General features: G+C 37.8%; 1 protein-coding gene across 2 annotated transcripts in view; it reads right to left on the bottom strand.

Annotated features, from left to right (window-relative positions):
• The window catches only part of PCDH11X (protocadherin 11 X-linked), a 515,112-nt gene that overhangs the window by 138,682 nt on the left and 361,814 nt on the right, over positions 1-14,616 (bottom strand). The gene's annotated exons all lie outside the window — the stretch shown is intronic.

Genomic DNA, 14,616 nt, shown 5'->3' with positions numbered 1-14,616 from the left:
TGTAGATTCCACTACTCTCCTTCAGACATTTCATTACAACTTTGATTTCTTTTATATCACAGACCTGTATCTTAGCTGTAAAAGGCTGGAAGCTGGGAAAGAGAAAGCTGTGAAGAAAAGCATCAAGGACAGCTATCAAAGGAAGGGCCAGGTGAAATGAAGCACCTGACACATCAGGAACAGGACAGTATTTTCATTACCTAACTGACTCTGCATGATTTAGGAGCTGAATAACTGAAATGTAAATATGTCTGAGTGTTAAAAGAAAATACGAGCGAAGAAATAAGCACCTCTCCTGCTTATTTCCATGTGTCATATTTCCATGTGTTTTGGAAACATGAAACATCAGGATTCAAAAAAACCCCAAAATAACAATTTAGAATGTTTCTAGCTTGATGTTACTCAAAATTCCATTTGAAAGGTGATGCAAAACTTTCCAGTTCCACAACTGCTGCGATTAGTAAAGCTGGGGATCAGATTTTTGATGCAATTATGCAAAAAAAAGTATATACTGTGTTTATAACACAGCAGATGTTGTCAGGGGTCCCTAGATATTTGATTCCTAAAGGTGATGGTGTTGAACACCATCAGTTGTATTAAGATTTTGCTAAAAAGTTAAGTTCCTCTACTTTTCAAATCTCTTTTTATCACTGTGACATTACTACATATGCGCACAGACAGCTGCTGTACAGTGTGGTACAGCCAAGAAAATGGCAAGATCAACTTTACCTATGCAATTCCTGACAGATGTGAGTGAAAACTCTTCTTAAAAGCTATCAGTAAGAAATTCATGGCTTTTCCAGAAAATCTGTTCTGTGTGTCACCATTGCTAATGGAGAAGTTTTCTTCTAATGTCTAACCTGCTTCTTTCCTGTTACAAAATAAATCGCTGCTTCAGGGCCATCCATCATGGTCTGGTTATTCCCACTCATCTTTCTGGCATTCGGCACTTTAGTCTACTTCAGAATAAACAGACCTTATTATTTCAATCTGTTGTGTGCCTTCTGATATCTCTTACTGCTCCCCCCTGCACACGTGCTCACACATGCTTCTCTGTGCACTGCTCAAAACTCGTTATGGAGCTTCAGCTGAGATCTTTAAAGCATGGAGTAGAGCAGAAGGATCATTTCACATCTCCTGCAGGCTCCACGAATGCTTTGCCTTTTTCGTGGCAGCGTAACACATTTTCCTTGCCAACCACCATAATGCCCAGCTCCTTTTCTAATGATCTTTTGCTAGTTCTTCCCTTTCTGGTTATTGCCATTGATTGCTGGAGCCTAAGTGCGGCACTTTGCATTCATTCTTCCTGCCATTCTGTTTTTCCAGATGATTTCATCTGTTTATCATCAAGTACACTTTGCCTTCCAGTCCTGCTTTCCTGTTTACCAAATTTGCAGATTTTAGTCTCTCCCTCATTAGGCAAATCTTTAAGAAAATTGGAACAGATCAAGCCAAGACATCAGTTGAGCTCTGGAAACCTGAACACAGAATGACTTCCCATCACACAGGATGGAAAGGGAAGACATCCCTCCTGTGCCTGCAGAAGAAGCCTTACAGCCCACTGGAAAAAAAATCAGATGGGGAAAGGTTCACAGCTAACACCCCCACATCCCCTCCCAGCATTTTTGGTGTCACCAGAAGAATCTCCTTATGTAACTCTCTAGCGAGCTGTCTGCAGCTGCTCCCAGGGCTCTCTGGAAGGCTGGCTGGGACAGTGGTCCTGCTCCTCCCACTGGCTGGCTGATCCTTTTCCCACCACAGACGGGTAGAAATACACGGCGTGTCTCTGCATAATCCAAAAAACAGATGGATCCACAGAAATTCCTGATATGAGTTATACTATTCTCCTCCTTAACTGTCAACTGCCTCTCAGAGCCCTCTTCATACCAGCAGTCTCAGTCGACTCCTATCCGAAAGTCCGAATAACTAAAGTTTTGTGTAGTTGATCCAGTGAAAATAACCCTGCAGTGCTTCTGATTAACTCGCTGCATACAAAACTGCACCAAGCTAGCACAGATTCATAGCTACGGCATATAGAAATGAAATATACTACTTCTTTGGTCTTAACTGAATCTGCTATTCACAGTATCTATGAAAAATCAACTTCATTGCGTGAACTGTTGTAAAAACTCTGCGTATCTTGTGAGGTTTACATGCCTTCATGCTGTCTCACGTTGTGCATGTGCTGTTTGGTACTCATGCTTGGTTGTATCTTCTCATCTCCCAGATACCAGTGAATCTTAAGAATAAAGTATTCTTCAAATACTATTAGCCCAAGTTCTATAGTTAGATAGCAGTATTAACTTTTGCAAAAGCCTGGGAATGCAATGATTATTATTATGTGCAACTGGGATTCACTGAGTTTAAACAAAGGAATATTTGTTTTCATAGTTTGTTGTCAAAATACAGCAAAAGTTCTTAAGCAGATGACAGTAAAGGAGATCAGAAAGTCACCACGTCTTTTTATAAATTGCCTAGCCCAGTGAGAAAAAACAAAAGCCATACCCTGACCAAAAACCTCACTAACCCTCACATTCAGTAAAAAATTGTAAATGTTTAGTTACATAAATTGAGATGTTATTAGTAGGAAAGATAAAAACCATATGATTTAAAATAGATTGGCATCAGCTAAAGGCTCATGATTTTTAATTTGATAGTGTCCCTGAGTATGTCACACCTGATAACGCTGATGACAGAGCACTTCTGGAAGAATTTATCAAGATGGAAAAAACCCCAGCTATTTCTCTACATGGCAGTGCTGCCATTTTCTTAATTCATGCAGGCATCAGACAATGATCTGGAACAAGTAATTCTAATAAAATTTTGCCAAAAGCTGGGACTTATCTTCTGTCACAATTATTTTGGAAATTTCCTCCTTGAGGCATTCAAATTTCAATTTATAAGATTACAAAATATCCTCAGACTCCAGCTGCTTTTCTATTTGTCTCCAAAGGGAGTTAGCACTGATAGTAATAGAATAACAAGGATTATGGTTTGTTTTATTTATTTGACTGACAGTGTATTTTTTCAAAAAGAGAGAAATGCAAGCAAACCCATTATGTATTCTTAGTGGTTTCTGAAATTGCTGATGTAGGAACTTGTAACATAGACAATTAGACTGATAGGAGAAAATTAAGTGAAAATTCAAGGAAAAAAATGTACAGTAGCATATAGTTTCTCTGACATATTTAACAATATTAAATTACTCTTTATTGGTATGAAAAAAGAACTTTGCTTCCAGAGAAGTCATGAACCCAGACAGAAATTCTGTCAGAGGTCTCATATGGCATCCACTGCGTTTTGTAAAATCAGTGTGTGTCTGGAGGGATCAAATTATCTCAGAAAACCGCAAACCTTTTACTCTCATTATTGAAATTTATATGAAGACTGATCAAAGCCCCAAACTATTCTGTGTTCAATCTTTCACTACAATAATTAGACTGTGGCAGTGGGAATAATAAAAGATGAGTCAAAGTAAATAGCTTTGGATACATTGAAGGGATGATTTCTGGAATTATACACCAGGGGTTAGCCAATTTATAATCAAAAACTGAAAAAAAGGTAATAGAAAAAGCAGCAGATATCAACAGAGGAACATTAAACTATTAACCTTATTATCTTCATTCACTGAAGCAAATTAATATCCTTTTAAAAAGAGATCATAAAGAAAAAATATTACTGTTTAATTTATGTTGAATTAATTATACTATTTAGATGATAATTCTGATTTAAAACAGATCTTATTTAGGAGGTGCTGTAAAGTAGCATAAAAAAAGTAAAAGACTAGGACTACTTCAACATCTTTCCCCACTATTATCAGCCAGTGAATAAAAAAGTAGTCAAAATATTTTTTTACTTTAAAATCTAGTTTTGCTATTAATATTAATTTTCTCAGTTGCCTATGTCTTTCAAATGCTAGGAAGGTATGAAATGCATGCCTTAAATAACCAGACAACAACTATCTTCAGTTATGATTAGTACTTCTCAGTTGTTAAAGAAAATCCCTAATCAAACTACAATTTTCAGCTCAAATTTTTTTATACTCAACTATCACCTTTTGTTCCAAAACAAAAATCTTCTGTTCCATATTCTTTGATTGAGACACACTGGACCCAGCTACTATCAATGTAAAATTCTCAGAATAACCTGAAAACAAACAGCTAGAAACGATGCAACTACAAAGCCAATGGGAAACATGTCTTTGTGTTGAAACTGAAGACAGACAAGCTAGTATTTTTATTTTTCCTTTCCCTAAACTTAGTAGCGTACCACATAGCTATTATGGCCCAAACAGTTTCTATCAATTGTTTTATAAGTCTGTATTTCACATACTTATTGTAGCTCAGAGCATTAAATCTAAGATCTTACTATGCTATCTTGATTACTTTGTAATGGACAAAATACATAACGTAGCTCATTATCACTTTCCACTCAAATTAAACTAACTTCTAAAGTTTTACCAACAGTGATCTGTATTTTCTCTTGGAGCACCTCTAAAGATGCTGAATATTCCCGGCCACCATTATTACACACAACTAGAAACACCTCACTAATAATGAATCACTATTGTAATCACCTTTTATGATTTAGCAGTTGGTTTTTAATGATTTCTTCAATATGACCTGCAGTGATCCTGCACAGGATTTGTTTTTTTAAAAAAGAGCAAAATAAAGAGCTTGTCTACTGGGGGGGAAGGGGAGAGGTAGTGTGCATCAAAGTGACAATATCCAGCTGATCTCAGAAGTCCAAGCTTTGTGGACATTAAAATCAGTATTTTCCCTATCTCACATGAAAAAGTAACACCCCCAACTACTGCCAATAATATTAGCCTTGTCACCTCATACAGATCAAGCTTGTTGAACAAGCCCTTCTTTTTATTGAACAAGTTCAGCTGTATCAGCTACTGTCCCACCTTTATTGATTGCATCCCTTGCAGCTTCTGATTTCCTGTGTTCGTCAAATCAAACAGACCACTGTTTTCCCAGTTTACCACATTTAGTCTTTTAAATATTGGCAAAACATTACACTTTCAGCTATATAAAACCTCAGAAACCCAACAGAATCGTTTTGATGTTCTTGTTATATATTTTTCTAGTCCTCCTGCTTTAGTATCATTAACATTAATAACTGATATATTGCATCCTCACTAATTGCTAATGGAAAACACACCACCTGGTTTCCTTCTAAAGAAGAGAAAGCTTTGATAAATACTTTTAATTTTTCTCACTGTGATTAACAATCTAACTGTTCCATAGTAGTATGAGATATGTAAATAGTTTCAGGCTATCATTTATTATTGATTTAAATAACCCCTCCCACTTTATTAATTTATTTAGAAGCAGGAAGCACCATCTATTAATTCCAAAAAGGCAAGTAAAAGCTTGGTGGACTGCCCAGACAAATGCAAGTTCAATATGGATGATTATCCTAGACATATTTGTAGTTTTTCAGTGAAAGAATTAGTAACACAGCAAAACGGTGGAACAGACGGTGCCCCCTTACCTGCTCAAATGGAAATTACTTAAAATTGTCAGATCTTGTAGTTGGATTCACTCACACAAAGATTTGGCTCAAGTGATGAGAAATAATCTTGCAAGACTATCTTGTAACTCTACCACACTTACTTACTCAGGGTGCCTTTTTAAAATCATACTTACATGCCCCTACAGGCATTTCTTGCAGGCATGTAAAACTGCACCTAACTGATAAGCGAAAATGTCGTATATTTCAGCTATGGGCTACTGCAAAAGAATAATTCTGTGAAACCCTTTTTCATGTGGATAAGCAACAGAAATTTTTTTTAACACCACCTGCTTTAAGAAGCAAATTTTCACTGATGCCGTTTCCCACTGAAGTAACTAGAAGCTAAGCCAATATCCCATCTTCCTCTTGCTGCACAGAGGTCATGGAACAAACTCATTAGCCAAATCATCGCTGAACAAAAATGTTATAAACCTGGAACTTCACAAATTTCTGATTACCAACCTCAATCGGTATTTATTTTCAGACTCTAATCCTCATTGTACCAAAGAGTGTATCTCATATGACATTTCCCAGCAACATTTAACAATTAAATTGTATTTTCTGAGCTTCTTGAAATAACAACAAAGAACTGAAATAACAAAGCAAATGAAACTGAAAATAACATTTAAAGCATGTCAAACATTTTATTTAGCTTTTGAAAGGCAGTTATTGTATGCTAACTAGGTGTCAAAATGATAGCTGAAAGCATGCTTTTTAAAGTTTAATCCATGTAAGTCTTCGATTTGACATGTGATTAAATAAAAATTATACATGAAAGTTGCACTATGGCTGTGCTGTTGCTAAGGTTGAGAAATAGGAAAGTCTCAATTCTGATTTAATATGTTCTTTACTTTCCCAGTTATCATCTTTGATGTTATCTTGAATGCTTGATTCCTGATAGGCAAAGCCATTTTAGTTAAAAGAACATAAACAATAGTACAGAAACATTTGGGTAATATTTGACATAACTTCTGACTGCTGGGTCAACAACATGGATCTTTTTTAGCAGAAATATTGATCGGGTGCTATTATAGTTCTGAATATCTCTTTTAAAAGCAACACTATTGCTTACCTAGTATTTTCTTTATGTTAATACTGAAATAGAGCAGAATTTATACTTTCATAAAAGTACACGGCTCTCAAGGCTCTAATTTCATTCTGTTAATTTATACATTTCAGTTGTGGCTCAGATAAATAGATTTCATCTTTCTTCATGAGTAAGGTATAGATTTATGGAACAATAAATGCTGTTGCAGTGAATTACTCACTGACCTCCAGCCCCTACTTTTGCATCACAGCAGTCAAGGCTAAGCCATTAAGTTCAAGCGTGATGAGGTGGTTAGAGCTATAGAGACCTGGAAGAAATCTCAAGAACCTGATTCAATTTCCATTTGTGATTTTTTTCTATTCAGTTTTTCATTTAAAGGTCAAACCTTTCTGAAGCAATACACATGCGTATAACTTCACAAGCCATCACAAGTGTTCACCTGAAGAGGCTTGAAAATGTGCCTTCATCATTTCTAACCAATAAGTGGAGCTATTCTTATCAGTCTTTCCCAGAAAAAGGGACTTTCATCTAATTTTGGTTCTTTGGGTTGAAAGCGTACTGAAGTCAGAAGAAAAACACAGACACATACTTTTAGTAAGACATGCTCAAGGAGTATTCTTAACTACTCTAGAACAAGTAGTTGTTTATCACTTTAGCTGCATTTCACTCTACAAAATAAATCTTGGCTCCACAGAACCTTGTCCTGCAGGTTTGGATAGGATATCGCAGTGGGATGACTACCAAGCAGTTCATTTGTAATACAGACATGGAATAACCTTACATTTGTTATTCACACATGTAGTTGTCGATGTGAACTCGTTTTGCTATGGTTAACAAAAAAGGTACACGAATTAGGGCAGAGAACGAGTCTGCAGTGTAAGCTCAGAAGCTGAAGAGGATGACAGACCTCTTGAATAGAGACAGACAGACAGACAGATCTCCTCAGTTTCTTCTAGGAAAAAGCCCCATATTTTTGGATCCAAAGATTTCTAGACTACATTTCCACCAATTTTGATATCATTCACAGTAGCCCTCAAAATCCATGGGGAGCACCCATTGCTCCTGGCCCCAGGGAGCACAGTCCTTGCTCCACCCTGACATAGAAAAGAAGCAGGTTTTCTACAATATCTCCCTAAGAAGTGTCAACACAAAAGTAAAAAACATAAATTAAAAATGAAGGGCCCTTCAAAGTGAGTAGAAAACCAGCTCTTTGGCATTTCACTATCTCACTACATACGTTACGACAGCACACCTTTTTTACAACAGCATTTAATTTGTTATAGCAGTAAATACCTAATGTTTGATATCATGTGTTTGATTAGCTAGAATGGGAACTGACGATAGTTAAAATGTAAACAGAACTAATATATTTTATGCAGCTGTCAAAAAAAAGCATCTTGCTCTTTCTGGAGAAGAGAAAGAATAGACAAAAATTAATCTTTTACCCAAAATGGGCTATCTGGAAACTCAAGACAGTGAAAGCATTCTCTTTTCTGCTTCCTGTAGCAGTATTTGCTTGCTACATTTATTTTTTTGGCCTTTAGCAAATATCCTTTAACCACCTAGATTATCCATTCTTAATTTTAAATATACAGTGTGTTTGCCAGATGAGGTCACCTATCTAAAGTACATTCTCATGGCAACTATAATTAGTGCACCTTCAGGTGAAATGGTTAGGGAAGAGGCAAGAGAATACAAATAAAACCTACTGGCCTGTGTAAAATAAAGCTGTAGGCCAAAATTACAAGCAGTGATGCAGTTCATGCTGTATTTGCTTTGTACAAAGTAAAAATCCAACATTTCAGTACAGAGACTTTTATCAGCATTACACTTATTAGTGGACTCCAGTGGTACAGGATAATCTTTCCTAGATCAAGAAAACTTTCACCAGAAGAGGTACCACTGAGAAATATCCATGAAAGCTTCCAGGGTCAAAACACGTATCCTGGAATTGCCTTTCCAACTGTCAGACAGAAGTTTTACTCTCAATATGAGAAGTTATTCCATATACTGAAATAAAGGAATTTTTGACTGGTACACTTTTCTTTGTTTCAATCTTCTGTTATATTAAATAGGAAAGATGCTATGTGATAAATGCCACAGTGAACACTGTTGCAATATTTGTTTTTATTTCAAATATTTGAAACAAACATTTTTCTCTTCAAGTTGTTCTAAGAAAAAGCATTATGTTTTATTTGATTAAAGGCAGAAATCTCCCATTTGCATCACTATTTTCTCAGCTTATATTATCAGGGTGATAATGAATAAGTTTTTAGCTGTTATTTACAGTAGACTACATGAAATATTCAAAATTACTGAAATGAGTTGAGCTACACACTACTAACACACTCTTAAATGGACATTTGAAATATCTGTTTGGAAATGGGAAAAATTTTACAAATTGAAGTGCTGTATTGTATCATTGATACCATCCTTTGCTCCTACAGAGCAATGTCTCTGCAATTGTCCTTTCGGATAATCAGAATATATAACTGTCTTTCAGAATTCACCACTTGTGTAATTTCAGTAAAGCAAAATATAAAGCCATTAGCCTTCCCTTGTTCCTTAAATCCTTCTAGCTTATTTTCATATTCAGTGCAGCCATTCTTTGGGACTATTAAGATTACTTACTCATCTTTCTTCACAGAGCAAAATATACAATACAAATTACTGAAGTAATGCAGCATATGTTAGTTTGCATAAAGAAATAATGCAGTTGTGGGCAAGGAGGATCGAGGGGCTCCAGCTGAAGCCTGAGGAAAGTTGCCTCCTCTCAAAGCGAGCTGAGAGCTGCTGTGTGCCGCCAAGAGCAGGCGGCCTGTCCGCGGCCGGACTCGCGCACCGGCGGCTGCCCCCGCTTCCAGCCCCGCCATGAACTACACCCGTGGGATCAGTGCTCTGAAATCACCGTGAGAGTGCAGCTGTGGAGGGGAGCTGTAAGTCAAGTCCAGTCTTGTGAGGTTCAGGCGCCTGTCACCAGGGACCTGGCTTTATAAAGCACAGAGCTGTGACCTTGGGCTGCTTTCCTGACAAACAGTTACTGAGGTGAGAGAGAAAGAAGGTGAACTCAAGCCACACGCAGTAAGTAGAACTGAGACAGAAGTAACTCAAGGGGTCAAGAGAAAGATACTAAGGCAAAAATATATAAAGCACCAAGGGGAAATAGTAGAGAAGTCAGTAAAAGTGAGGACTGGGCACTGGCTATGAGCCACGAAGGCCAGCTCTTCCTCATGGGCCTGCCGGCTGCCTCGCCCACACAGAGCCCTGAGTGCTGTCAGCTGCACCGAGTACACCAACGTTTTGCTTAAGAGCAACTTAGTCCCAGTCATTTACTGTATGAAACCAAAAATAACATTATTGCATACTCATAAACAGCATAATCCTGAATCCAAGTCCCCACGTCTTTGGAAAGACGCTCGAGTAAAAGAACCCCAAATCGCTGAGAAATAAAAGGGGCCGGTGAGGGAATGCCACTTTTGCAATTCCCCGAATGCATCCAGTAGCTACCTCTATTTCCTCAACTGCCACACAGAAAACTAACACTGCTACCATCTTTACTTCAGAATTATTCAAATAATCACTTAAATCAGAGGCAAATATTATTCTCCATACAAACCACACTGAACTTGCAACCTATAAAGCTGCAATACTTTCACAACTCTGCCACCAAGGAGGTGATCAGGAAAGGGAACTGCTTGCTCTAGCTGATCCAGAAAAGCGTGACAGTGCAGAAATCCTTTGTAACATGCAGTCATGCAAGAACACTGTATCCTTACTGCTCAGGAGAAGGCAAATTGCGGTAGATATCTGAGAATCAGGGAGGACCTTTGAAATAAACCAGCAGGAAAAATGTGTGTGTGTAAGGGCAATAACGTTAACGTCAGCAGAGCTGGCAGAAGGCACGCGGGCGACAGGGAGACGCTACGGGCATGGGTGTCTTCCACACACAGCTGCATGTATGTGCACACAGACTTGCATTCCTGTATCAATGACACTATCGAATACCCATGGTAACTGCCCTGCTTGCTCACCCTGAAACCATCATTATGCATAAATTTTCCTAACTAAAGAATTCAATTTAATTCTACTCTTTAAGATATTTCTTAGTGTTTTCTTATTTTCACTGGCATACAGTGTCTGTGCTTTGCACAAAACAAAATGCACTTCACACATTTTCCAGGCAAAACATGTAAATACAAACTTGCAACATTAATTACGTTCTTTCTTCTACTGTTTTTAATTAATTTAACCTTTGGTCCTATTTTTGTCAATTCAGGAGGCATACTGCAATCAGAAGAAAGCAATGGTGTAAATATTCTATTCTGCAAGTCACCAACTAAATGAGTAAGCAATGGAGAAAAATCTATAGCATGCAATTAGCATTATCCTTTTCATTTTTTTTCACTTCGCAGAACTCATTAATAACTTTTAGTAGGTAAAATTGAATCTAGGAACCCTCCCACACCTTATATTCTACCTTTACACAGAAGAAATTCTTTTGATGTACTAGAAATCTTATTAATAGATTCACCAGAAAACAAGCATGTAAGCTGGCAGAGGCAATTGCAAGAGGTAAAATGAATGTAAATGACAGATGAAAGAAAATTTCCATGCCGTTCAGATCAATATAAACAAAAGTGCTGCAGCAACCACAGCACAGAGATGAAGGGAATTCATCAAACTTGTATTTCAGATTACTTGTCCTGTTCCAAATGCACCCTCTGTGTTCCTGAACTATGTTCTTCCTTTACCCAATTAATACTACATTAAGATGCACTCCTGCAGGGGCTTTTTCCTTATGTTGCTGAATTGAAGTTTTTCAGTGCACTCAGATATAGGAGGGGGGGAGTGCAGAGAATAGCTTCTTGCTTCTAAATACTGCCATTTGGAAAGCCTGTAATTGCAGCACTTAATAATTTTCTAAATACTTAAGCTGGAATTAATTATCCCTGCTATTATTGCAGGAGTATGGATCATTTATTGGGTATGATGAAGAGAATGTGTGATAGAACATTTTATTGTACTCAGTGCATGCAGTGGGTGTGCAAGGCACTTAAACTATTAGAAGCAACAGGCTTCTCTACTTCAATTATATCTCAGTATGATCATCAGATATCTACAGAATCAGCTTTGCTCATTTCATGCTTTTTGATGTTGCCTAATTAAAAACTTTCAGGACCCTTCTTTACACCAGGGACTTATCATGATTTTAAAAAGAATCCTACTTTATTTAAAATAGTATTGGTTCTTGGTGAAGTTACAGGAAGGTAAATGCCTATTGTTAAACCGCTTCCATTTCAACAGACTTTGAAATGTATTTTCATTAGTAGCCAGAGATCAAGACATATCATGAACTTCAGCAATTGCCTTTAATGGATTGAATTCTACAGTCTTCTGGTAGTTTTATATGGTGTTAAGGAATCAAAAATATCGTAACTACTGTTATAGCTAATTGTCCACATTGTTTAGAAATCCCTTTATGTAGAAGCTGGGTGAATGCAGGAGTGGTGGTGGGAAGGGGAGGAACAGCTGCAGAACTGGTTGTAGTCGATTCAGCGGTAGAAATACTAACTGTAATGTATAACACATTTAAACATTTTCAGATACATGACAAAGAGAACACATAAACATGGTATTTGCAGGGGGGAAATCAAAGTGACAAGGAGATGAAGCTTCACTTCCAGAACACCGGATTCAGACCTTTGCGCAGAACACAAACTAAAGTGACTTTGATCTCATTCTAGCGCATCAAAAACAAAAAAATAATTTCTCATAAAAATCAACCACCCCCTCTCTGAAAAAACAGTGCTTGCCTGAGATTCAGTGGAATAATATTAAACTGTTGAGGCAGGCTCATTGTTTGAAAGAAGGCTGGCAGCAATGTTTTGGTTTCAAAGTAGTTTACTGGGAAACCAGAAGTGAAGCAGCAGCCTGAAGCACACCAGCTGATTCTCCCCAGAAGTTCAAAAGACTTGGGCTGTGTTGCCGTAGGTAGGTGAAGCACAGACAGGGATATATTTACTAGAGAAATGTACTGTTACATCTCAAATGAACACAATCAAAATCAGCGCAGATTTCAGTCAGTGCTCAGGTAGCAAGGCGGCCAGATACTAAACGCCATCAGGAGCAGTGAAACAGGAGGGATCCAGAGCAACACTTTGACCCTTTCACCTACATCTCTAGAATTGCCTTTGAGACTCAGGACCATGATATGTTCATTTATTTCATAACAGAGATAATGACTAATGCTGAGAGTCTCTGATGAAAGAGATCAGGCAGCTGTGGAAGTCATTTCCCTAGTTGGGAGGCAATAATTTCCTCTGATGATATATGCCCTTGTGCTGGCTCACCATAACCCCAGCCAACAAATTCCCTTTCTGTAATTGTTTACATCCCTGCCTCAAAAGATATACCCCATTTTTTTCCCACAGTTAAAGACTATAAATCCACTCTTGGTACAGACTACAGTCTAATTGCCAAGTGACTCCCCAGGGACTCACAAAAGAAAGAGAAGACAAACAACAACTACAAGAAGATGACTCTCCAGCTCCAATCAATAATTTGCCTGTCACTCCACAAGCGCATCGCCCTATCGGCACAACTCGGCAAAGTTCTGTATCAGTGATGTACTCTTACACTTGCTAGGTAGACATGAAGCATTTTTGCATCCCATGGGTTTTGCATTTCAGTAAATCTCCTTCTCCCAGCAATACAAATGTACAATAACTGCACAGACTGACAATAGATGTTAGAACTTTGAAAAACAGCCTATAGCGTAATAGTACTTTGCATATATATATATATCATTCTTTACTTGAATGGGCTTTAGAAAGATGAATTCAGTTTCAGAATAACAGAATAGAAAAGACAGTTATTAAAACAGTTTACAAATCAGCAAGCCAAAGCACGAATGGCTACATCCTCCTGATTCTCGTGATTGAAGGTTAGGCTAAGTGAATGCCAGAATCCAAAAATGAAATCAGAAGTCCTGGACATTCTGTTAGGCAAGTTGTAATTACATTTCATGTTCTCCATCTAGCATGCCACCCCAGAGAAAAAGCTCTTCTCTCTCAAAATATACCCCAAAAAGGTATTTACATTTCAATAAACTATCACAGACTGCCTGAAATAGGGAATTATGAATGTGCATTTTATAATAATGCACATAAATACAAGCACGTAAAGCATCACTTAAAACCATATCAAAGCCAGAGAATTCACCACACACCCAAAAGAAAGTGGCTCAATAAAGACTGTTTTCTTACTAGTTTGGCCAATACCAGCGGGTATTCACTGAAGTGAGTGCTAATGCAGTCTGTTTCAATGGAGCCATATGGATTAAAAAATGCCATTAGCAACATCATCTAACACTAAACCTCTGCGAGCAAGTGATAGAACAATAATGATCTTATCTGCTCTAACAAGACTGAAAAACTGGTGACTGCAGAAGATGCATTCTGCCAGATATTCCATCTGTGAGTAACAAACCAGTTCATTAATGGAAATCTCCAAATTAGAGCAGAGAGACTCACAGCTAAGAAAGGACTGCCTTGATAAGCAAAGGTCCTGCTTAAAAGCTCTACAGGTTCATGAGGCTTAAGACTGAGTCATTACAATTACCTGCTATCAATTTTAAATATGTCTTTTTCTTGTTCTGAAGTTGCATTGACAGCAGTGCTCCTGCCAGCATTTGCCACTTGTTCCATGAGAATAGTCTGAGCTTTCGGAGGAGCTCTGAGCACGGAGCCTGAAATCTGTCACGTCCAACAAGTTACCGGCTCTGCAATATAATGTAGAATTTAGATTAGAAGCATGGGTGTTCCTTTTAGCATTTAAGTCAAGCTCACAATCTGCTCAGACTTTTAAAATGCTTCAAGGTAATAGCACCATACGCCCGACAGATGCATTATCTACATATGGCAGACTTGATCCAGAGTTCCCTGAAGTACTGCCCCAGCCCTACCTCCCTCCAAATTACTGTTGGGTGAAGTGACTGATAAAAGCCCCAGGAAAATCCAGATTCATAATCTAAGACACGGTGATAG

This window comes from Strix uralensis, chromosome 13, assembly GCF_047716275.1.
Source record: "Strix uralensis isolate ZFMK-TIS-50842 chromosome 13, bStrUra1, whole genome shotgun sequence".
NCBI classification, from domain to species: domain Eukaryota; kingdom Metazoa; phylum Chordata; class Aves; order Strigiformes; family Strigidae; genus Strix; species Strix uralensis.
Note: the sequence above shows the minus strand (reverse complement) of the source record. Positions and strands in the feature narration are given on the sequence as shown.